Source organism: Lissotriton vulgaris, chromosome 1_2 (assembly GCF_964263255.1).
Source record: "Lissotriton vulgaris chromosome 1_2, aLisVul1.2, whole genome shotgun sequence".
NCBI classification, from domain to species: Eukaryota; Metazoa; Chordata; class Amphibia; order Caudata; family Salamandridae; genus Lissotriton; species Lissotriton vulgaris.
In genome coordinates, this window is record NC_141686.1 from 307,130,466 (window position 1) to 307,154,893 (window position 24,428).

At 44.1% G+C, this 24,428-nt stretch overlaps 1 protein-coding gene across 2 annotated transcripts in view; it reads left to right on the forward strand.

The window, feature by feature from the left end:
* Positions 1 to 24,428, forward strand: part of LOC147736573 (transmembrane protein 176B-like) — a 322,222-nt gene that overhangs the window by 86,663 nt on the left and 211,131 nt on the right. Inside the window, exon 1 of one of the 2 annotated variants that reach the window (XM_086953313.1) lies at positions 22,428 to 22,619. The exons of the other annotated variant lie outside the window; for it this stretch is intronic. The gene's annotated coding sequence lies outside the window, so the exon portion shown is untranslated. Of the gene's footprint in view, positions 1 to 22,427; positions 22,620 to 24,428 lie in introns of those variants that run through there. 2 annotated transcript variants of the gene reach the window in all.

A 24,428-nucleotide genomic window follows, 5' to 3' on the forward strand; every position in this document is an offset into this window, starting at 1 on the left:
CATACAAGGCTGCTAACTGGGCCTTGAATTTAAAAACCTCAATGGCGGGAGAAACCGCCTTAGAGGAACTCTAATTGTGTTTTTTTATAATGGGAGTAGAATTTTGGAGCAGGACTAGTCTGTTTTTCTCTAACTGCGGTTTCCATGACAATTTAGAATCCAATGTGATTCCTAAGTAGCTAAAGCTACTCACATATTCTAACCTTTGACCATTTAACTCCAGGTTCTTTTTAAAAGCTTTAATTGGGTTGATAGACATATATTTAGTCTTAGTAGGGTTGATCTCAAGTCCCTTCTTAGCACAGTACATATTAAAGGAATTTAGCAAGTTTTGGAGGCCAGTGGGGGTTTGTGAGAATAAAATAGTGTCGTCAGCGTAGAGTAGTGCGGGTATCAGTTCCCCCCCAACTTGGGTGAGTCATTTTTACATCCTTCCAGGGAAGAGGGAATATCATTTACATATAAAGTGAACAAGGTAGGTGCCAACACGCAACATTGTCGTACACCTCGCTTCACATGTATTTCTCTTGTAAGTTCTCCCCTCGGTCCCCATCTCACTTTTACATAATTCCCTTCATGCACCCTAATTATCTGGACTAATAGTTCGATTGGCATCCCTAAGTTCTTCAGATGGACCCAGAGGCTACTTCTGGGAACCAGATCGAACGCGGCTCTCAAATCCACAAAAGCTACATACAAAGTGCCCTGCCTTAGCATTATATATTTCCAGCAAAGGCATAGGAACCTGAAGACTTGGTTAATGGTACTTGTCTTCTTTTTAAACCCTGCTTGAAATTTTGTTAATAAGTCAACCATTTTCAATCCAGGACAACAAGCAAGACAGTATGTGCCTGGCAAATACTTTTTGTGGAATATCAATCAGACTGATTGGGCGATAATTCGCCGGATCAAGTCTGTTCCTCTTTTTAAAAACTGTTACTATCTCTAACCCCCTTCCAAGTGTTTGGTATCAGACCAAAGTTTACAATCGCATTACACAAGGCTTATTTATATATGGACCCCAAATATTCAAATCATGTTTTAAAAGGTCACCGGGAATTTTATCCGGTCCTGGGGCTTTGCCAGATTTAACTATTTCTAAAACTTGATTTGTTTCCTTTACTGTAAAATGCAAATTGGCTGCCTTTGCTATACTAATTATGTCCTCCGTCATTTCAAATCTATCTCCATTGGATTCAGTGTAAAGTGCGGAGAAATGATTTACCCAGGTACCCTCATCCAAGAAAAGATCTCTTTGTACTTTACCTGTGCTATTGCCCCTAGCTATCAAGTTCCAGAATCCAGTCTGATCCTTAGCCTTGGCTGCACGTATTAGGTCTGCCCATATCTCCTCGTCCCATGCTCTCTTTGCGGTTTCTTGTGTCTTATTATAAATGCGCCTTTTTTCCCTCGTGTTTCCTATCTCCTTGCCCTGTATAGCTTTGATTAGCTCATGTTTTGCGGTTTGGCATTCCTTGCTATACAATGGCTTACCATGGCTTACTCTTTCAGATATTTCTGACTTCCTTGCTTTAGGGATTTTACTTAGTACAGAGCCTAAAGCATGTACCAATCTACCATGGAGGTCAGTCATCTTTATTGGATCTATGTTTTTATCTAGTGAGGGTGTCTGCGAAGATTGAGTAGATACTAGTCATCACTTTTTTGTCCCCTAAGATATTTGGCCAATGTACAACTTGGTTATTCCCCTTCAATATAATTTCATCATCTAGGCTACCAGTATCAGAAAGTACTATAGAAAGGATTTCTGGTGAAATTTTCAGACTTAGAGGTAGATGATCACTCTCTGTTCTAAAGTCTATTTTAAGGTCACACAGATAGCACCAGCAGCCTAATGTCACCAAGATATAATCTATATAACTTCGCGAGTTACCTCTATAGAACGTATGGTCTATCGGATGGAAGTCGCCCATTACAGGCTCTAAGACCGTGAGCCAATGTTAGTCCTAAAAGTTGGGTCACAGCTACTGTACACTTAACATCCTTTTTGCTAGCCAGTTCTGGTATATTATATGCTTGACCTTCAGTCTCCAACAGCTCACCAAATCCCACTACGGGCTTGAAGTTGCAATTAAAATCGCCCCCTATTACAATATTGGGGTTGTGTCCTAAAGAGTTAAGTACAAGATCTAAGTGGCTAATCACCGCTGACTCACCGTGTGTGGGGCAAGGTCTGTTATAGACGTTAAAAAGATATATAGCCATACCATCCTTGGCCATTAATTTTAGGCCCAATATATCTTTAGAAGAGGCGTCCAGGGGAACAATATCAATTTTTAAGGAAACTCTAATCCAAATGATCAAGCCTCCAGGCGGTCTACCTTTTGTTGAGGGTATCACCCCTATCCAATATGTTTTATAACCAACCTTGTGGGGACTATCTAAGTGCCAAGTCTCTTGCAAGAGAATAACATCATAGTTCTCCATATATTCATGCCAGGTAGGGTCCATCAAATTCTTATTCAACCCTGTACTATTCTAAGATACAATATGCAGGTCTAACGACTTCTTAGGATCACTGGGGAATAATAATTAATTTCCCGGTATTCTAGTAATTAAATTTGAATCAGGGTTAGTTGATGAGTTAAGGGGCAGAAATTGAGTATTAACCCCCGTGGAACATCATCTGAATTTTCTGCTATTATCACTGCAGCCTCCTCGGCCATACAAACTTCCTGCCTTAATTGACAGCCCAACCCCATGTGATTCCCCCCTATGGAACACCCATCTATACACTTAATCCTTTCACTAGATATAGGGAGCTCTAGGTTTGTGTGTGTAACCTTTAGATGTCAATCTTTATCCTCAAGGTTGGAGAGAGCCTTGAACTAGTTGTTCTGTTCCACCATTGGGTTGAAATTAATAACGAAGCCACTCTCTCTGGGTCTGGAAAAATAACCCAGAGGTAGGGCACTAATGCTTGTATACCCCTGATCAGTCATATCTTAAATTCCTAGGATTGCTCTAGTTAGTTGTGGCTGTCTACAATTTACTCCACTTATGTTCTTCCTGGAATCACCTACCCAGCCTACCCTGCGTACCATCAAAATGTCGGCTTCCCTCATTGGGTTGAATTGCCTGAATTTTGTCAACCAGTTAATTACTTTATTTTTCGGGCTTGACCAATTCTCCTTCTGCTCTCTCCTGAGCACTGGTACCCTTGTTAAAATTAGTGTATACGGACATGATGCTGGCGGAAGCCTAAGAATCTCTTCATTAGGGATTAAATCTGTACCTTTTGGGCTGTATAAAGGTAATTTATCATTTTTATCCCTGTGACTTCCTAGATTAGCTCTTGTAGTGGATTCTGTTATCTCATGAGCTAGTATGCTGCCCCCTGACTTAGTCACCATAGATGCTTCTCTAATTGCAGTCGGAGGTTTATTTTTTTAAACTGGGGTTGCTCCCAACCTGATCTCGACAGATGGTTTTCACGGGTTCAAGAGGGATGGGCCTGTACTCTGGGCGTAAATTTGCTCTTTGAGAATTTCCTTGCTCTTTAGATCTATCCACGTGGCAAAGCTGCTAGTGCACCACTGCCCTATAGTGTTCTGAAAAAGTTCCAGCTTCTCTTCTAATGGTTTTAGGGCCTCACCAATATGCAATGCTAAATCAATTAGGATTCCTTCCCTAGCAGAATCTAAAGATCTCTTTAGAATAGACTCAATATCCATTTTGTAGTCAAAAGGAACAGAGTAGCATTCATTATTATAGGGCTCTGTCTGAGTAGACATGTTTCTCCCAGGAGCTCTGATTGTTTCTATACTGGTTGCTGCTTTCCCTCTTGACGCTGTGCCTCCAACACCCCTAGCCCTGGATTTCCTAGGGACTGGTATTTTCTTCTTTGTATTTTTAGTGTCTATTTTATTCCCCAGTGACTGATTTTTATTTCTTGATCTAGTCTTCATAAGTAAGCTTGATTTATCATTGGGTTCAATGGAGACCGATAAATTGATACAATCCGGGGGAGAGTCACCCTCTTTCCCAACATCTGAGGCTAGCTGCAGTGGGGTTAACAGAGACCCTGAGAGCCGTGATGGAATTAAGGGAGTCCCTGAGAGCCGCGGTGAGTTACTCTGTGCAAAAATAGGCTCTAGGGACAGTCTTTTTTTCGGCAATTTGAATCTCGTGATTTAAAAGAGATTCTGCCCTAAGAATAAAAGCATCTAAAGTGCCCACCGCTCCCTTACGCTTACTCATGATTGTTTCCTTAATTACAGTTTAAATACAAATCGCACAATTAAGCAGCCAAAAGCAGGAGAGGGGAACAGAAATAGGAGAAAAAGTTACAGCTATTCCTAGTGATCAGGTCTTACCAAATGTCCAATCCCTATGAGTAATCAAATGTCAGAGAGGTGGCCCAGTCCATTCTCTGTCAGGCTATGACGGGCACCGACGGGCACGCCCTTGGCCAGGGGTTTCGCCCGGGCACGTCCGCGCGCATCCCACGCTGCCGTAGCCCTATAGTGGATCTAAGCACCTCCTGGTGCACGTGACCCCGTCTAGAGCTAGCGTGCGGGACGCTGGGATGTGTAGTCCCCACACGCCAGCTAACAATGGCGGCTCTCGGCAGCGCTCGCAAATCTCCTTAAGCGCGGCGGCCCCCTCAGGACTCCAGGCTCACTCCCGTGGCAGCAGATAAAAGTTATGGGCACAAGGCAGAGTTGCAGCAGGGTGTGTGAAAGGCTTCCGCGCCGCGGTAGCCCCTTCGTGGATTTAAGCACCTCCTGGTGCACGTGACCCCGTCTAGAGCTAGCGCGCGGGAAGCTGGGATGTGTAGTCCCCACGCGCCAGCTAACAATGGAGGCTCTCGGCAGCGCTCGCAGATCTCCTTAAGCGCGGTGGCCCCCTCAGGACTCCAGGCTCACTCCCGGTGGCAGCAGATAAAAGTTATGGGCACAAGGCAGAGTTGCAGCAGGGTGTGTGAATTGCTCCATCAGTGCTAGCCATCAGGACCACACCAATGGCAAGTACCACTGCTGCCTCTGTATCTACCATCACTCATACCTTAGAGGACATCAGTCCACAACCTCCATGATGTCCACCATAGTCAACTCAGCTACACCTACGACTGTTGTACCAACAGAAACCAGACAGCCCAAGTCACTGTTCAGAGCTCTACCTTTGCTGGTGCTGGTAGCAGCCTCTCTACAACAACCAATACAGTGCCCATTGTAACATCTGGAGAGGTCCAAGTCCCTTAAGTGGATATATTAGTTTACTAAGACACCATACTAATACTTTCTATTTCTTCTGGGTCTTCAAAATAACTATAATCGCACACATTACTGTGGAGACTTGAAAATGACTATAATCACACTACCACTGTAGGTACTTGAACATCACTGTGTTCATACACTATCTCTATGGGGAATTGAACATGTCTATAATTACACACTATCTCTGGGGTGCCCTCGGCATCAATATAATCAATCAAATACTATCTTTGTGGGGAATTGAACAAGACTATCATCACACACTATTTCTGCGGAGACTGTGGGAACACTATAAACATACACCAACTCTGTGTTGAACTGAACATCTGTGCAATTACACACTATGTCTGTGGGGACCTGGGCAGTCATATAATCACACTCTTCTTCAAGCGCCTTGAGACCCTCTGGGTATGTAGCGCGCTATATAAATTAATTGACTTGACTTGACACTATCGATGAGGAGACCAGGGTGTGTCTCTAATTTCACACTATCTATGTGGGGACCTGGGAATAAATATACATTCACTTTGTGGAGACTTAAATATGACTGCCATCCCATACTATCTCTGTAGGCACAGCTTCATGTCTATCATAAAAGACTGTCTCTAGAGGGACTAGAACTCGACAGTTATCGCACACTTACTCTACAGGTCTACAATCACTATATCTGTGGGGTATTTGGGCATCCCTATTATCACGCACTATCGCTTTGAGGACCTGGGCTTCACTAAATATCACACAATATCTCTGCACCACAAGAGCATGACTTTAATCACAAACTATCTGTGCAGGCGCCTGGACATCACTATAATCACATACTACTCTGTAGGGACCGGTGCATAACAATTATAATACACCATCTCTCCAGTAACTTCAACATTACGACCATAACACTATCTATGTGGGGACTTGAACATGGCTGTAATCACACACAATCTCTGCAGCGATGTGAACAAAAATGATTGCACACCATATGTGAAGGGACTTGAACATGAATATAATCACATACTATGTCTATGGGGACTTGAGTGACTACAATTAAATGCTATATCTGTTGGGATACGGTTGACACTATTTCTGAATGAATATTTGAACAACACCATCAAAATACTTTCTGTGTGGGGGCTGGAATCGGATTATAATCCCGCACTATATGTGTGGGGATCTGGGCATCCAAGTAATCGCACACTATCTCGGTGTGGACCTAAGCATCCCTATACTCACACACTCTCTCTATGGGGACCTGGGCCTCCTTATACTCACACACTATCTCTATGGGGACCGGGGCACCCTTATACTCACACACTATCTCTGTGGGGACCTGGGCATCCCTATAATCACACACTGTCTCTGGGGACCTGGGCACCCCTATACTCACATACTATCTCTGTGGGGACTTGAGCCTCCCTATACTCACACACTATGGCTGTGGGGACCTGAGAACCCCTATAATCACACACAATCTTTGTGGGGACCTAGGCATCAATATAATCATATAATCAATCAAATACTATATTTGAACTTAACTATAATCACAAACTATCTCTGTGGGACCTGGGTATTACTCTAAAGGCACATGCATCAATGGTAATTGCATTCGCAAAGGGTGCGAATCGCAAAATTCGGCCGTTTGCAAATGCAATTTCATTATTTGGGATGCATCACAATTTTTGTATTGTTCGCAATTTAAGAAATCGCAAAATTGCAATTTCTTAAATTGCAATTGCATTTAGGGATTCTCAAATTGAGATTCCTTAAATGCAATGCATGAAACTTAAAAAAATAGCGAATTCACACTTAGGGGGAGCAAATTACCATGAGGTTGAACCTCATGGTAATTTGCGGAAACTTTGAAAAATGCACTTTTGTGTATTTTTCAAAGTTTCATGTTGTGCACACACATATGTGCACAGATTGATTTCAGGGGTGCAACAGGGTGTCCTTTGGACATCCCTGCACCCTTGAAATCGCATTCTCAATTTGCGATTTGCAAATTGCAAATCGCAAATTGAGAATGTCTTCCCATTCATTCCTATGGGCCTCTATTCCCATAGGAATGAATGGGGAGCTATACCTTAATTGCGATTCGCAATTTGCGAGTCGCAATTAAGGAATTTTAAGAAATCACAATTTATTCAGCAATTTCTTTATGCATAGCCATTTGCGATTCCTTACTAGCGATTCCTTATTTTTCGCTAATAAGGACCCGCAAATGGCCATGTTGATGCATGTGGGCCTAAGAGCACTATTTCTACATGAACTGCAGCTTGACTGTTATCATTCACCAACACCAAACACAATATCTGTAGAGACCTGGGCATGACTATAATCACACACTATCTCTGTGGTGACCTTGGCATCCCTATAATCACACACTACCTCTGCGGGGACCTGGGCATCCATGTACTCACACACTATATCTGTGGGGACCTGGGCATCCATATACCCACACACTATCTCTGTGGGGACCTGGGCATACATGTACTCACACACTATCTCTGTGGGGACCTGGGCATCCATGTACTCACACACTATATTCGTGGTGACTTTGGCATCCCTATAATCACACACTATCTCTGCAGGGACCTGGGCGTCCGTATACTCACAAACTATCTCTGGGGACCTGGGCATCCATGTACTCACACACTATATCTGTGGGGACCTGGGCATCCTTATAATCACACACTACCTCTGTGGGGACCTAGGCATCAATATAAAAATATAATCAACCAAATGCAACTTTTGAACTCAACTACAATCACAAACTATCTCTGTGGGACCTGGGTATTACCCTAAGAGCACTATTTCTGCATGAACTGCAGCACAAAACAAAACAGAATACCTGTCGAGACCTGGGCATGACTATAATCACACACTATCTCTGCGGGGACCTGGGCATCCATGTATGCACACACTATCTCTGTGGGGACCTGGGCATAACTATAATCAGACACTATATTTTGGAAGATTTGAACAAGACTATAATCACATACTATCTGAGTGGCAATTTGGGAATCCCCTTAGTGACACACTATGTCATATGACTTCAACATAACTATTATTACGCACTATGTTTATGGGTGCTTGAAAGTAACTGTAATTAAACACTATATCTGTGAAGAGCTGGCATCAATATAATCAATAACAAAATTCTATTGCCCCTCAAGGAATCATTCCACTCAATCTTTTTTTCAAAATAATGTCACAGTCGTGATCAATATTTGATTCAAAGCAGGAAACAGTCAACCAATACAAATAGCCAACTGTATCAAAAAACAAGTTTTATTCTTGTATTTTCATTTTTCTTATTATATTTTCTTTATACTTTGGCAACAAACACAAAACTGAAAATTTACATTTGCTTACAGTCGTGTAAAATCACCATTTGCCAAAAATATGGACTTCTGAAATACCATAATATGCGACAAAATCACAATCATACATGAATTTGTGTGTACTCCAGTTACAACAAATAAGCAAAATGGTGATATTATGTCGACGTTTCGGTCCTCCTTTTGGTCTAAAAGATCCTTAGGACCATCATCAGGACGATGTAGTTGCACATGTATATCTAATGAGAAAACAAGCTTGTGCTTTAGTAATTCACCTGCATATCAATATTCGTATTGCTTCACACAGCTGAACAACAAATAAAACCTTATAAACCAAACTACCCAGTGAATGAGTGAAACAAGAAAGTTCCAATGTCCCACACCGAGTGAAAAAGTAATGTGAAAAATTATATTCCACACTAATTAAAAGCATGTTAAAAATGTGTCATCTGGGCTTCAAGTGTATTCACCCTATTCACGATAGTTCCATCCCACAGGAGAACAAAATAAATTTCCTCTGTCACGTTTCTCAAATAATGGTCTATAACATAATATAAATCAATCAGAATCGCCCTGATCTGCTAATGTCTCAGAGTAACGCGAAAATATATGAAACAGTGACATGGATACTTACATCAACGATTAATGATTCAACAATAACCTGCAGAGACATAAATCAATGGTGGAACTTCAATACATAAGTTCACAATGTGACCATACATATATATCCAAAGACCAATATATCAATACACCCAAAGTGCCCGAGGGAAGGCACTCACTGAATGAAGAGTGTCGACTACCGATCACCTACATACAAAAGCAACAACAACAAACGGTCACTAAAACGGAACAACTCGAGACCTCCGATATCATACTGGACAGCCTAACATTCAAAAAAAACATATAGATGCTGACTTACTTAGATGCATAGCAGGATGCGTCTCATAGATCGCTCCTTCAGCTCAGCTACAAAGAGACCGAGTAACCCGAGTCCCGATATCGCCATGTTTAAACCAAATCACAACACACGTTTTTGGATGACGTCAGTGTTGGATCGAACGCGGCGGCCATCTTGTAGTGGGTCTATGGTTATTCAATACACAGCCCGATATAAGTGCATAGTAGTCGGAGTTAAGTGTCCTATACTACTTTATCCCACAAATTATGTTTTAACTAGATTGTGCCATATGCAGGGCTCGCACATTGTCGACATTGACAAAAACCATCAGCTTCATTCTGCCCTCTATCAGTAATGGGACAGTCATGTATATGGATGCACCAAAAAGGTTATCACGTTATATATGGTACCCTTTGATTGAATTATGCATCAGGTACCATAGCACACCATAATACTACTGGGCACAGTATATACCATTGATGTAAATGTTAGATTTAACGTAAGGTAGCCAGAGTGTGCCACACAATAAGTGAATTCAATCCCTCTTCTACTGTTCTACATGACCAGATCCATTTGTTCTCCCTCTGTGTGAGCAAACGATCTATGTTAGTGCATCTCTTAGAGGTTTTAACAACTTCAAGCACAAACCATTTCATTTGTGTTGGGGTATGTGTCAATATTTGGTACTGTTCAACTAATGGTGGGGTCTGTATGTTGCACCGAATGCGAGATTGATGCTGTAAGATTCGTTTTTTTACTGCTTGTGTCGTTTTTCCAATATAGGTTAGGTCACAAGGGCACTGCACACAGTAAATTAAATTTTTGGTCAAACAATTCGAGTTATCACGTAATACAATTTCTTTTCCATTAAGATTACACATCTTCGGAGTCACAGTGGTGGCACATGCAGTACAATTTCCACAAGCATAATGTCCTACTATAGGTGGAACTCCCCATAGGTTATGTATTGTAGTGGGTACTGGATTTTTATATGCCCTCACTAAATAGTCACGTAGATTTCTTCCTCTTTTGAAGGCAAAATGTGGTGTTTGTAATTGCGGTTCCTGCTTTCCTTATCAAATGCCAGTTGGGTTTTATTATTTTGACTATGGCATTTGATTCTGTTCCAAAGGTAGTTACACATGTGATTGGTTGTGGAACCTGTGTACTGTCATTGCAATCATTTCCTTTGTGTAATAATGACTGTCTGTCATAGTACCACGCACGTTTCATTGCATGTTTTGTTAATCTATATGGATATGCTCTTGTGACAAGTTTAGTTAGCAGCAGCTTTGCCTCTCTGAAATAATTCTCCCTCTTGGTACAATTCCGTCGCAATCTCAGGAATTGTCCAAAAGGGAGGTTATCCCGCAGATTTCTAGGATGGTGGCTGCTGTACTTTAGCAATGTATTACGAGCAGTTGGTTTTGTGTAGAGACTCATTGACAAATGACCTATATCGTGTGTAATTTTTAGGTCCAAAAAGCTGATCGAATGTGAGTCACTGTCCAATGTGAATTGTAAATGTTCGTTTTGTTCACTTAACCAGATGTGGAAATTATTTAAATCCACATAAGAACCTTCCCACACAATGCATATGTCATCTATATACCTTAGGTATTCTGCCAGATTGGAACTGAAAGGGTTATTATTGTAGATTATATTGTCCTCAAAGGCAGCCACGTACAAGTTCGCTATGTCTGGCGCAAAAATTGCGCCCATGGCAACGCCTTTTACTTGGGCGTAAAAATCAGTGTTGAATAAGAAGTAATTCTCTTCTAATTCTATTTGTGCACAGTCAACAATGAATCTTGTGGGAACTTGGTGGGGGCGAGGTCGTTTATCCGACACCTCCTCAATTACCCTCAGAGCTTGGTCTTGTGGAATGCTTGAATACAAGCTTTCTATGTCCATTGTGGCCAGGATGTTGCATTGTGGATTAAACTCTCTCCCTTCTAGTTTATTGATCACCTCTCTACTGTCCTGTGTATATGAGCGTGTTTTTGCTACAAAGGGTTTTATGAAAAAATCAACATACTCAGGCAATGGTTCTAATATCGACTGACATCCGGACGGACGGAGCTCGAGCAAGCTCAATGGAAACCTTCCACACCTGTTTGCTGGAAATGTGCCTCTGGCTCAATCAGAACTCGCTAAAATTCAACAGTGGGAAAACTGAAATACTGCATTGCACAGTAGGAAAAATCCCCAAAAGTTTACCGCCAGATTTCTAGCCTCAGTCGCTAGGGGACTCACCCACCCCAGTGAGCTCTGTAAAAAATCTTGGAGTCACTATCAACAACAAACTGAGCCTAGAGACCAACGTCAATAAGCAGGTTAGCTGCTGTTTCGCCTTATTAAGAGGACTCCGAAGACTGCTACCTCTCCTGCCTCCACAGACCAGAGCCGACATAGTCAGGAGCACTATCCTCAGCCGCCTGGATTACTGCAATGCCCTTTTGCTGGAATCCCCTGCCTATCTTATTTCCAGACTTCAAAGTGTCCAGGCAGCAGCAGCCAAACTGGCACTTTCCCGTGAGTGAAGATCTTCTACCACTCTTGCCCTGGCTGACCTACATTGGCTGCCCATACATCAAAGGATTTGCTTCAAATCCCTATGTATTGTTTTCAGGGCAGTTCACGGGCTAGGTCCCCGACCACTCCAGAACAAATTCAAGTGGTACGAGCCCACTCGGTCTCTCCAATCCTCATCCTTAAACTTCATCAGCATTCCTAGGATCAAGAAAGCCACCTGTGGAGGACGAGCTTTCAGTATAGCTGCAGCCCACTTATGGAACAACCTCCCCATCGACATTAGAAAAACTAACGATCTTCTGACCTTTCGAAAAAAGGTGAAAACTTGGCTTTTTCCAAAAACCCATCACAATAAATAATTCTACTCGGTTCTGCATCTTGTCCATGCTCCTGTCCCCACAAAGCTTTTAGCTATGTACCTAAGTGCCAGGATGCCGTAGGGTTACAGAGCGCTCTACAAATGCTATAAATAAATAAATAAAATATAAATAAATAATCCTGCCACAATTGGTCTTCCTGGTGGTTTTTGACTGCACTTATGACTTTTTGGCAAGGTGTAGAATGCCGGAATGGTATAATCTTTTTTATTTAGATAGTCAAATTCTTTTTTGTTTAGCCATCACCTTTCTAATCCAACAGTAGTTAATGTCAGAATATCCTTTCGGATTCTAGGTGTAGGGTCACTCAAATGTTTTTTGTAGTGTGAGCGGTTCTCTAGTTGTCTTAGCACTTCACAATCATAATCAGTTTTGTTCTGTAAGATTATTCTGCCCCCCTTGTCCGCGGGCTTAATAATTAGATCATCGCGGTTTGAAAGGGATTGGACTATGTCACGTTCTTCTTTTGAGAAGTTGAATTTAACAAACTTTTTATCCTGAAATATCTGTTCCACTTTCGTTAAGATCACATTTTCAAATGTAATCAATATAATCATGCAGTAAATATGACTATCATCACACACTCTCTCTTTCTGTCAGCTCCAGAACATTACTATAATCTTGTGTCATATATTTGGGAGCTATTAATGCAGAGCCATACCAACATGATGCCAATTGGTGAAGTTGATGAAAAAGATCTAGGTGGTCAGATGGCAACTTGGTTTTGCCACCTGACCACATTGCAGGATCTTTGGCCTCTAAATGAATTTAACTGTGTTGTTTTCATAGTCATTAAAGTCAGTGAGCACTCAGTAATAGGCTAGATATCTGTGAATACCTTTCCATGCACTTGATATACTATGCTGAAAAATGCGTTCTCATAAAAATCCATTTTTAGTGTGCTCCTAGAATACAATGAGCTATTCATATTTGAGTCAAGTATCATCTAATTTAGGTACAGCACTGAAAAATACCATTTAGCCATTTGATTATGAATGTATTCAATCACAAAGGATAATTATTGAGTAAGCCCCCGCAAGGATGGTAACACATGTTCAAGTCCCCACAAAGATGGCTCTGTGCGCGTGATTAAATAACAACATATTTGCAGAATTGAAGCAGGATCCAGTATTATGAATTTTTTCTTAACATTTTTCTGTTATTGGTATATTTTTAAAACATTGGGAAGTGTTAGTCCCCATAAGGCTGGTGTTTACACATAGTCCCCACAAGGATGGTAACACGTGTGTGGGTGTGTGTGTGTCACTGTAAACAGCCTGGAGTTCAGAACATGACCTCCAAAGCAACTGGAATGTAGACATCAATGGTTAGTGCTCCAGCAGCCTGAATGGCCACATGTAGACCACACCCCTTTCAATCCAAACAAGTCTTCACAAATTGAAGCACAGCCATCCTGACACACAGAAGGATGTTCCCGCACATAAGAGGAAAGTAAGTGAGTCAAAGTATTTGAGCTATGACAAACAAAGTGTTCTACTTGTAGGATGGCTGATGACCCACATAGTGTTTTAACATGCCCTAATCAGGTGCCACAAGGTGACATTCTGATCCCAGTAAATAATCAAAGTCGGGAGTGGATAGGTTATGCCTGGAGGGCAAAAGAGGTAGACACGTCCTCCTCTAGTCAATCTATAAGAAACATAGGGATCCTTCCCAGAAGGATATGAGTCTGTGTTCTCCTAAACTAGGTGTGTCTCCTATAATGGTGGAAAAACACAGTTTTGTTTAAAAACACCTCACACACCAAAAGGCCCCTTGGTGTCATGCTTCATCGTGGGGGTCTTACCGCCCCGCTGCGGGTGGGGCGTGCTGCAACCTATGACTACCGGAAGCACTATTGGTTTAGACAAAGCTATGTGTTGTGTAGGTATATGAGTGGAAGGGCCAGGAGTGAGTGGAGGAATGAGTATATTAAAAAATACCTGGCTCTGTCTAAAAAAAACATTAATGTTCCATTGAGCTGGTATTGTTAAAAAATGAGGAAGAGAGATGGAGGGACTGGGCTATAATTAGCTGTTCCTCCTTTGTCAACATGTTTCGAAGCCCTCCCCTGGCTTCTTAGTCAGGACCACGAGATCCCTTCTACACTCAAACTTTCAGAAAAAATGTGTATTTACATGTAGATATTACTACGTGGTGAGAAACATGTAAAAAATAAACATGCACTGTATACAGCACTTCAATAGGTATGCTACATATTAAAGTATTTTTTCAAATAAGGAAAGTTGCCTCATGAGCCTTAGACCGGGGTGGGAAGGAGTGTCTGTAGTCAACAAATCTTGAGAGCCCTGCCACTCCAGGACACTGCCTCCCCGCGGCTTTGCTGTACATTGGAAGAGATGAACAAGTTACTTACCTTCGGTAATGATATATCTGTAAGAGACATATATTAGTTATAGATTTCTTACCGTAGAATTACCCCCAGGCCTCAGACTGGATCCCGAGAAATGTCAAGTTGGCGACCGCGAGTGAGCAAAATGACATGCCAGCAAGACTTTTTCCTCGTTCGCGATCAGCAACATCAAGTTGAAGATCGCGAGAGCAGAAAATAAACCTCCTGGCTAGATTCTCAACGTGGGGAGGCCAGGTTTCTCATTGTGAGTGGTCGCGTATGCTCGCGACCGCTCGCGATGAGAAACTACCAGTCCGTGTTGAGTAAACTGCCGCTCAAGTACAAATCTACTCCAGCGGCAGAAAACGACCGCTTGCACTGTGCAAGATGCCGTTTACAATGATTGTACAGTGCAGACAAGCATCCGGCACTGTGCAATAGTTGAGAACAGAATTTCCCTACTGCACTATGCAGTTCGCGTAGTGCTACGCCTAGCTCGCGTAGTGCAAAGTGCACTTTGCGTAGCTACTACGCAACTACGTGAACTATGCTCAGGGTTACACAAAACTAGGGGCCTGAATGGGAGTCCCTTACAGTAGAAATCAGTTTGCAGAACAAAGAAGATGGGTGGGGCGGTAAGGAATCTATAACTAATATATGTCTCTAACAGATATATATTGTTACCGAAGGTAAGTAACTTCTTCATCTGAAAGAGACTATTAGTTATAGATTCCTTACCTTAGAATAGATACCCCAGCAATACCAACCCCGGAGGTGGGTCTGCGAACCAAGTTCACACCAGAAAGTCGTGGAGAACTAAATGGCCAAAGAAGCCATCTCTCCGGACTTGGCTGTCCAGGCAGTAGTGTTTTGTGAATGTTTGCAGGGATGCCCACGCAGCTGCCTGGCAGATGTCACCGAGTGGGACTCCAAGTCCCAGAGCAGTAGTGGCTGCCAACGCCCTGGTGGAGTGGGCTCGCAGTCCTACCGGAGGCTCCTTTTTCGCCAAGGAATAACATATTTTAATGCAAATGATGACCCATCGAGAGGTGGTCTGTTTTTGCATGGCCCGACCTTTGTTGGTGCTCACATAGCCAACAAAGAGTTGCTCATTCTCTTGGAATTGTTTTGTGCGATTCAGATAAAAAGATAGCGCATTTTTTGGATTCAGACGTTGGAGTTTCTCTTCCTCCTTGGAAGGGTGCGGGCGGGAAGAAGGTGGGCAAAATGATGGTCTGTCCTATGTGGAAAGACAAAAGAAGGTTGAGTTCAAAGGACAACTTTGTCTGGATGAACAGCAAGGAAAAGAGGTTTAGAAGAAAGAGCCTGAAGCTCACGCATCCTGTGAGCAGATGTGATGACAACCAGGAAAGCAGTCTAGAGAGTCAAGAGTCTGTGAGGACAATATTGTAATGGCTCAAAAGGAGCACACATAAGGTACTTTAGAACCAGATGCAAGTCCCACTGGGTCATTACGAAGGGAATAGGACGAAAGAGGTGAGTAATGCCCTTAAGAAATTTATTTACAATAGGGGACTTGAAAAGAGAAGGCTGATCAGGAAGCCAAAGAAAGGCCGAAATAGGCAAAAGATAGCCCTAGAGGGTGCTCAGAGCAGAGCCCTGCTGGGCTAAAGAAAGAATGAAGAGGAGACCCTCTGAAAGAGGGGCAGAAAGGGAATCCACAGCCTTTGCTTTGCACTGTGCCACAAATTTTTTCCCTGTACAGGTTTATACCGTTTTAATGGAGGGCCGTCTGGCCGCCAAGATTACATTACAGACTTCGGGAGGAAGATCGAAAGCTGTCAAATGTCGCTGCTCAATCTCCACTAAGTAGGTAGAGACTGGACAGGTTCGGATGGAGGACTGTCCCCTGCTGTTTCGACAGAAGATCCTCCTGAAGAGGCAGTCTGATTGGAGGATCAATGGCCATGTGCAATAGCTCGGAACTGCGCTCTGTCCAGAACCACCCCGATGAAAAGGAGCTTCTGAGAGGGAATCAGGTGTGACTTCGGCAGGTGGATCCTGAACCCCAGCGAATGCAGGTCTGCCATAGTCTGGAGGTGGGAGATGACAGCCTGGGGCGAACTCACCTTCAACAGTCAGGCATCGAGATAGGGTAAGACTGGAACCCCTGATCTGCGCAGATGAGCTGCGACCACCCCCATCACTTTTGTGAACACCTGAGGGGCGCTGGTAAGGCCCAAGGGGAGCGGGGTGAACCGAAAATGCATGTGGCCTACCGTGAACCGTAGGTACCGCAGGTGGGCAGGCAAGACGGGGAAGTGAAAATAGGCGTCCTGCAAGTCCAACGCTACCATCCAGTCTCGTGGGTCAAGGGCAGGCAGGACCTAAGCTAATGTCAACATTTTGAACTTCTCCTTCCGGAGGAAGCAGTTGACGTCCCTGAGATCCAAGATAGGACGCAGGCCTTTGTCCTTTTTGGGTACCAGGAAGTAGTAGGAATAACAACCACGACCTACTTCTGGCAGAGGGACTTGCTCGATAGGTCCCTTGGCCAAGAGAGCTGTAACTTCCTAATGGAGAAGGGCCAAATGATCCTCTGAAATGCAATAGAGTGTGGGTGGCATGGAGGGAGTGGTAGTCTTGAATGGTAGGGAGTAGCCCCTTCAGACTATCTGCACAACCCACATGTCCAACGTGATGTTGTGCCAGTGGGGGAGGTGATGGCGAATCTTGCCGCCCACTGGCAACTGGTGGCCCTGAAAAGTCGAACTAGGATGGTTTGGAGGCTGCTGCAGAGGGGGCGCTGGTGGACTGTCCCGCCTGCTGGCCTCCCGACCCTGGGTCCCACGTCCCCGGCCATGCAGAGGCTGGGTAGCTTGCGCAGGCCTGTGGTTCTGGGTGGAACTTGGTGTGGCATCCCTTCTGTAGGTAAACCAAGTGGGTTGCTGAACTGTTCCTTAGGAAAAGAGGAATTAAGTGTATCTGGCGTGACCGGAGGTGTAGATGCAACACCTTTGGGCATCCATTTTGTTGGATGTATTTGCCTCACACACCCATATGGGTGTCATGCTTCATCATAGGCGTTGCTCCTCGTCGGGGAGGCGGTGCAATCCCCGACGGGCTCACCTCTGAGAGGGGCTGTTTGGCGGAGATCTTTTATATCCAACTGCCTTATGGTGAAGTGCGGGTGTGTGGGTGGAGTAGCAAGTTGCCTAGGGGAGTGATTTAAAATGTAGTGGGGGGTACCGGAAACCACTTTATTCTGGGGGTCCCCCTACTGCAATTAAAAACGTGAATCTAGCTCGCTAGGTGCCAAACGGTTAGGTATAGTGGCCCTAGACGAGACTAGAGGAGGAATTGGTCGACATGTTTCTCGCGTGTGGCCATTTGCCCGCTGCAACAACACAGTCACGCTATTCTGATGCTAGTTGTAATTCACCACCACTAGCATGATACACTGTGTTTTTGCCCTGGCCCTGACCATGTATGCTTTCTGGTGGAAACGAAATGCTATTAATTCTGTATTTTTTTCCCCGTTTAGGCATAGGATAAAGCCACAGAGGTAAACTACACCCACACTACACACATGACACCAGCATGTTGTTGATTGAATGTAGTTTTTATCACTTATAGGTCCTGATGAATTACGGGCAAACGGCCACACGCGAGAAACATGTCGACCAATTCCTCCTCTAGTCTCATCTAGGGCCACTATACCTAACCGTTTGGCACCTAGCGAGCTAGATTCACGTTTTTAATTGCAGTATGGGGACCCCCAGAATAAAGTGGTTTCCTGTACCCCCCACTACATTTTAAATCACTCCCCTAGGCAACTTGCTACTCCACCCACCCACCCGCACTTCACCATAAGGCAGTTGGATTCAAAAGATCTCCGCCAAAGAGCCCCTCTCAGAGGTGAGCCCGTCGGGGATTGCACCGCCTCCCCGACGAGGAGCAACGCCTATGATGAAGCATGACACCCATATGGGTGTGTGAGGCAAATACATCCAACAAAATGGATGCCCAAAGGTGTTGCATCTACACCTCCGGTCACGCAGATACACTTAATTCCTCTTTTCCTAAGGAACAGTTCAGCAACCCACTTGGTTTACCTATGCTTGACGTGGGCACAGGCTGATAATGGACCTTCCACCCTTCTGAGTGGTAAATAGTGTCCGATTGATCAATTGATCACTCTCCCTTCTTTTGACGATTGCATCCCTTCTGTAGCCATGAAAGGGGCGAAAAGCAGACTGCATGGGGTGAGAGGTGATAGCGAGGCCCAATGATCTGGTGGTAGCCCTAGAATCCTTAAAGCTCTTGAGCGTTGTCCGCTTTGTCGCCAAACAAATGACGGCCATCAAAGGGCATGTCCAAAAGAGACGATTGGACATCGCTCGAAAAGCCACTGGACCTAAGCCAGGCGTAGCGTCTCAGGGATACCGCCAGCATCAAAGGCCTAGAACCCCCAGCCGAGTCCGCAGGGCCCAAAGGAGCGCCAGCGGAGTCTGGCTGCCCAAAGATGGAATTCAGGGCTTCGTAAAAACTACGAAGTTGGGCAGGGGTTGCTCCGGCTCTCAGGAAGGGAGGGAAGCTCAGAGCCGACCCAGTAGGCTCCACAGGCGGAGACGAAGGATGACGACCTTCCGCTTCCTGCGTTGGCTGACAGACAGGGAGAACACGAAGAGCGATGATGCATCTTCGCCTTCTTTTTGTGCCTTAACTTACCTGAAGACTTCAAAGAAGGGTGTTTGTGGTGACTCCGCGACCAGACACGTGACCTCCCTCTTGACCGGGACCTCGAGCAGCACGGAGCTAACTGGCGGGCCTCCAGAAGCCTTTGGGACCGCTCCCCCAAAGACTTCGGATTCATGGCCTGACAGTTGGAGCACAACTTTGGGTCGTGGTAGTGCTCTAGGCACCACAAGCACACAAGGTGTGGGTTTGTAAACTGCATCAATTTGTGACAGGAGTCACAAGGTTTGAAGCTGGTCCGCCTATGTGACATCCCTGTGCACCAGTAGTCGAATGACTCCAAAAAGATGTCGACAAAAAGTTGAAAAAGGCTAATCAAAAATGTACTAAGGTACCGCTCTCTACGGAACTGCTTTGGCTGGCACATAAAAAGAAAGAACTGATGTCAGCGTGCAGAGGCGTTATCTAATTAGATACCGCGATGTCATCCTGGCAATCACGATGCCGACGACAAACGCAAAGTCGACTGACACCACCTACTGATGCGCAAGGGTACTGCTACGAAAGAATTTCTCCGGATCCAGTCTGACGCCTGGGGTTAATTCTAAGGTAAGGAATCTATAACTAATAGTCTCTTTCAGATTTATTTTATGGACCACCATCAAGCCGGATTTCATTCTGGTCAAGGTACTGATGTTGTGGTATTATCACCTTAGACAAAGTGAGAATAGCAGAACAAGGGCAAGGCCATAATCTTGATCTTACTGTACCTATGGCGGCCTTTGACACCATCAACCATTCCAATATGATCTCCAAACGTCAGGATATTGGTATCAGTGGAATCAACTCTAAAAGCTAAGCTTTATTGTTGAAGATAGATATGATACCCTAAACCATCTCCCCCTTTATTGAAGACCAGTTTCACATCATTGTAGTAAATGTTCTTCTACAATCTAGATTTGATTATGGGAACTCTGTTTATCTTTCTTTCTTGGGGTCCACTAAATATCATTTGCAACTGGGCCAGAACCCAGCAGCTGAACTTATTATAAAGTTTCCTAAGAGTGGTTACTTCACTCCTGTACTTCAGCAGCTTCATCGGCTACCCATAAAGCAAAGGATAATATTTAAATCACTGGTAACATTACATACAGCCCTCTGAAAACCCGGAAGTGATTGCTAACATGTTTTTGTGGCACTCTTCCAGTTAAACCCTACGGCCAAGCTATGAATTCTTTGCTGTCATCCAAAAACTAGGAACTTAAGCTTTGGTGATGGAGCCTTCTCTGTGGCAGCCGATAAAATTAGGAATGCCCTTCCCATATATCCTCGCACCAACCCACTCTTCTTCACTTTATAAAACTTTAAAGACTCAAGCATACCTAATAGATGCTTATGTATCATCAATAACTTCATACTTCTTACTAAACCTCTGTTCTTACTTTTTCAGCAAGAATCTTCTGCATACTTTGCAATCTATAAGTAATATGGCCCAGTGAGGTGGGGTCGTGCAGTGAGTTGGAACTTGTCCACCACATGGAACCTACTGCCCACTTCCAGAGCAAATGCTTGATTACAAAGACAATCATTCCCTGTAAGTTTAGGATTCATGTAAGCAGGACCTGAACGTTTCCTCACGTTGTGCTCCCATGTACCCAGTAACTCCAGAAGGGGATTACCAATTATCTCAGTTCCTTTGAACTTAAATTCACGATGGGATGAACTGGACTTGCACAGGCCCTTTATCCTTGAATGTGGCACCTATATCACCCATGTTACTCTTGTGAACCTGACAATGTCTTTGCCCGATCAATAGATTTTACCCCCTACTGTATGACTTGCTTCAACTACCCACGGAGTAGTTTGAGAGGTTGGCAAGAGTATAATATTCGTGGGTGCAATGTGTTCATCCCCAAGCACACTGCCCCAATCCCTTTTCAAGGTTGCTATGCCAAGTTGATATGCCATGACTAATCTTTCCCTCAGTTATATTATTCATTACCAGTGGTATTGTTGATCATTTGGAACTTACTACATCTGTAGCAAAGAGGCCTGCATTTGGCTACCCAAAGACAAGTCTGGATCTGGTTATCCTGTTGATGTTGTGCTTGCCAACTGACATTTCACTGCACAACCTTCTGTCCTGTGTAGGAGACGGACAAGACACATTTCCGAGACTGCATGTTTTTTGCCATCTTAATCTCATGCAATGGAATAAGCAAGAGAGGGCAGCCTGCTCCCTCATCAATTTGAAATATCGCCAGCCACCACTGTGTAGAGTGTCATGGAGCGGCGTAGAATAGAGAGGTATAAAGTGGCATGGAGTGGTGTAGAGTGGAGTAGCGCAAAATGGAGTGGCATAGAGTGGTATGGAGTGGCTGTAATAAAAGAGCCAGTCTTGTGATTTTGGCACCCTATGATGACCCTCAACCACCACCATTTTAACTGGCTTTAGTGTGTTATTTTACCCTAGCCTTAATGTAGGATGGTCCTGCATATGCCTGCTTCTCTTCTGTCCTGTAATCTTACTGTCTTTCAATGGGAGTTGTTACGGATTGGAACAGTCTTGCCAAGAGCATAGCGTGTGGGATGTGCATTTGAAGGCGTGTAGTTGTGCAGGAATGTGTACTGTATTGTGCATTGGTGAGAATTATGAGTTCTTACTATTGGCTTTGACATGGTTTAATGTCATTCTGTTTTCTGACTTTACCTTGCTTTATGGCAGTGCTTACTATTTATTAGATTTGACATGCTTTCATGTCATCATGCTTTTCAATTCCATTTTTGGGCCTTTCTGTGTGCATGGCCTAACCAACTCCATTTTCATGACTGAAGCTATTTTCTGTGCTTGCACGTAGCTGCAAAGTGGCGAGGGCATGATCTGCTCTTCCTCCTGTTGTTTGTACTTTACTGACTAGAGAAAACCGGTTCTTATCAGAGGAATGTACTTGGTTCATCTCAAAGCCATAGCAAAGGCCTGATCAACCGATGCTGTGGTCTTGGAGCAGACTGGTACGGGCTCTCATGAGAATGAGGGGGCGAGGCTTGCTAGAAGCTTCGTTATGTTCGGATTTGTATTAAAAAGGGGAGCCTCCACTGGTCTGGCGGGAGTTTGGATTCCGAGCGAGGGCAGACGTGTCTATCTCGGTTTGAACGCTGATTGCTGAGCTCTGATCTCCGGCTGTGTGACGACTTCCCCCGGCCAGAAGTGGGCAGTGTACGCATCAGGTGATGTATTGAGTTTTGTGGTTATTGCCATTGTGATGTGAGCCAGTGGCTGTGATCGTTTGAGGTGTTTCTTTGTGGTGTGGGAGGTGCACATCCAGCGTGATCCTCTACTGTATATATATGTTATGTTTATCTCATGCATAATCCTTGGCTGGGCTCGTGACTTGCGCTGGGCTCGTGGAGGCATGTTCTCGTGCCTATGAGCCAGGGTTCTATCACGGAGCCGTTGGAAGTAGTTTGAATTCTGGCACTGCAGGTCGGGTTTTCTGCGTCTTTACTCGACGGATAAACAGTGTCTTTACCAACGTAATCGGCACCAATCGTCTTATTTACAACAATATATACATATATATCTTTCTGATCTCTTGCAGGACGTCCAGTGTATCTTATCTTATCTCAGTTATTGCTTGTTTATTAATCAGTATTATAGTTTGCTCAGTTATTGATTCATGCCTTTAGATTATAAGTTTGCTACATATATTTGAATCTTACGCATTTGGTATCTGAGACAGCCTTTGTTTATGTAGTAAACCCCAAGCCTTATTCTAGAAGAGAGAGAGTCTCTACATTTTGTTTTACTTGTTCATTTAAACGTGTTTGATACCAATGAATCCGCATTTACTGATATATTTGGCCTACCGTTCATTAATAAAATCATGTGTGTTATTTCAAAGCACCTGAATTGGTCTTTTGACTCCAAAGTGGGAGTGCTGTGCAAAGTGTGTGTGTGTTTTAAAGGTGCAGTGGTGAAAGGTACCTCACCTTAAGGGAGTGTTGAGTTTTACCTCTGTCTTAAGGGAGTGTTGGGGTACTGGGTGCGGCTTGATGGTGAGCAGCCACATTCAAAACAAGTGGCATAGAGTAGAGTGGTGCAGAGACATGTAGAGTGGCGTATAGTAGATTGGAATGGCCTAGAGTGGAGTGGAGTAGAATGACATAGATTGTAGTGGCGTTGAGTGTAGTGACGTTGAGTGGAGTGGAGTGGTGCAGAGTAGAGTAGACTGTCGAAGAGTGGCGTAGAGTAGCGTAGAGTGGAGTGGAGTGGCATGGAGTAAGGGGCATAAAGTGGTCTCATGATGTGGAAAGGTGTAGAGTAGAGTGCCATACAGTAGACTTGAGTAGAGTAGAGTGCAATGGTGTACAGTGGAGTGGCATGGAGTGGTGTGGAGTGGTGTAGATTGGTGTGGGCTGACGTAGAGTGGATTGACATAGAGTATAGTGGAGTAGTGTAGAGTGGAATGGCGTAGAGTAGAGTGGGTGTGTGGTGTGGAGTGGCAGGAAGTGGCATGGGGAGAGGGGCAGAGTAGAGTGACATAGAGGGGAGTGGCATAGCCTGGGGTGCAGTGGAATAGTGTGGCATTGAGTGGCGTAGAGTAGCAATGTGTGGAATAGAGTAACGTAGAGTCCCAGAGAGAGGACTGTGTGAAGTGGAGTGGCATAGAGTAGAATTGCATAGAGTGAAGTGTCATGGAGTGGAGTGGTGTAGTGTGGAGTGGAGTGGAGTGGAGTGGCATAGAGTAGAGCAGAATGACATAGAGTGGAGTGATGGGGAGTGGCGTAGAGTGGAGTGACGTACAGTATATTGGAATGGCAGAAAGTTGAGTGGAATGGTGTGGCGCAGAGTGGAGTGGCAGAGAGTGGAGTGGATTGTAGTGAGTGGAGTGGAGAGGCATAGAGTGGAGTGGCATAGCATGGCATAGAGTCAATTGGCTTAGAGTTGCATAGGGTGGAGTTGAGTAGATTAGCATAAAGTTGCGTTGAGGTTTGTGGAGTAGAGTGGCGTAGAGTAGAGTTGCATAAAGTGGCGTT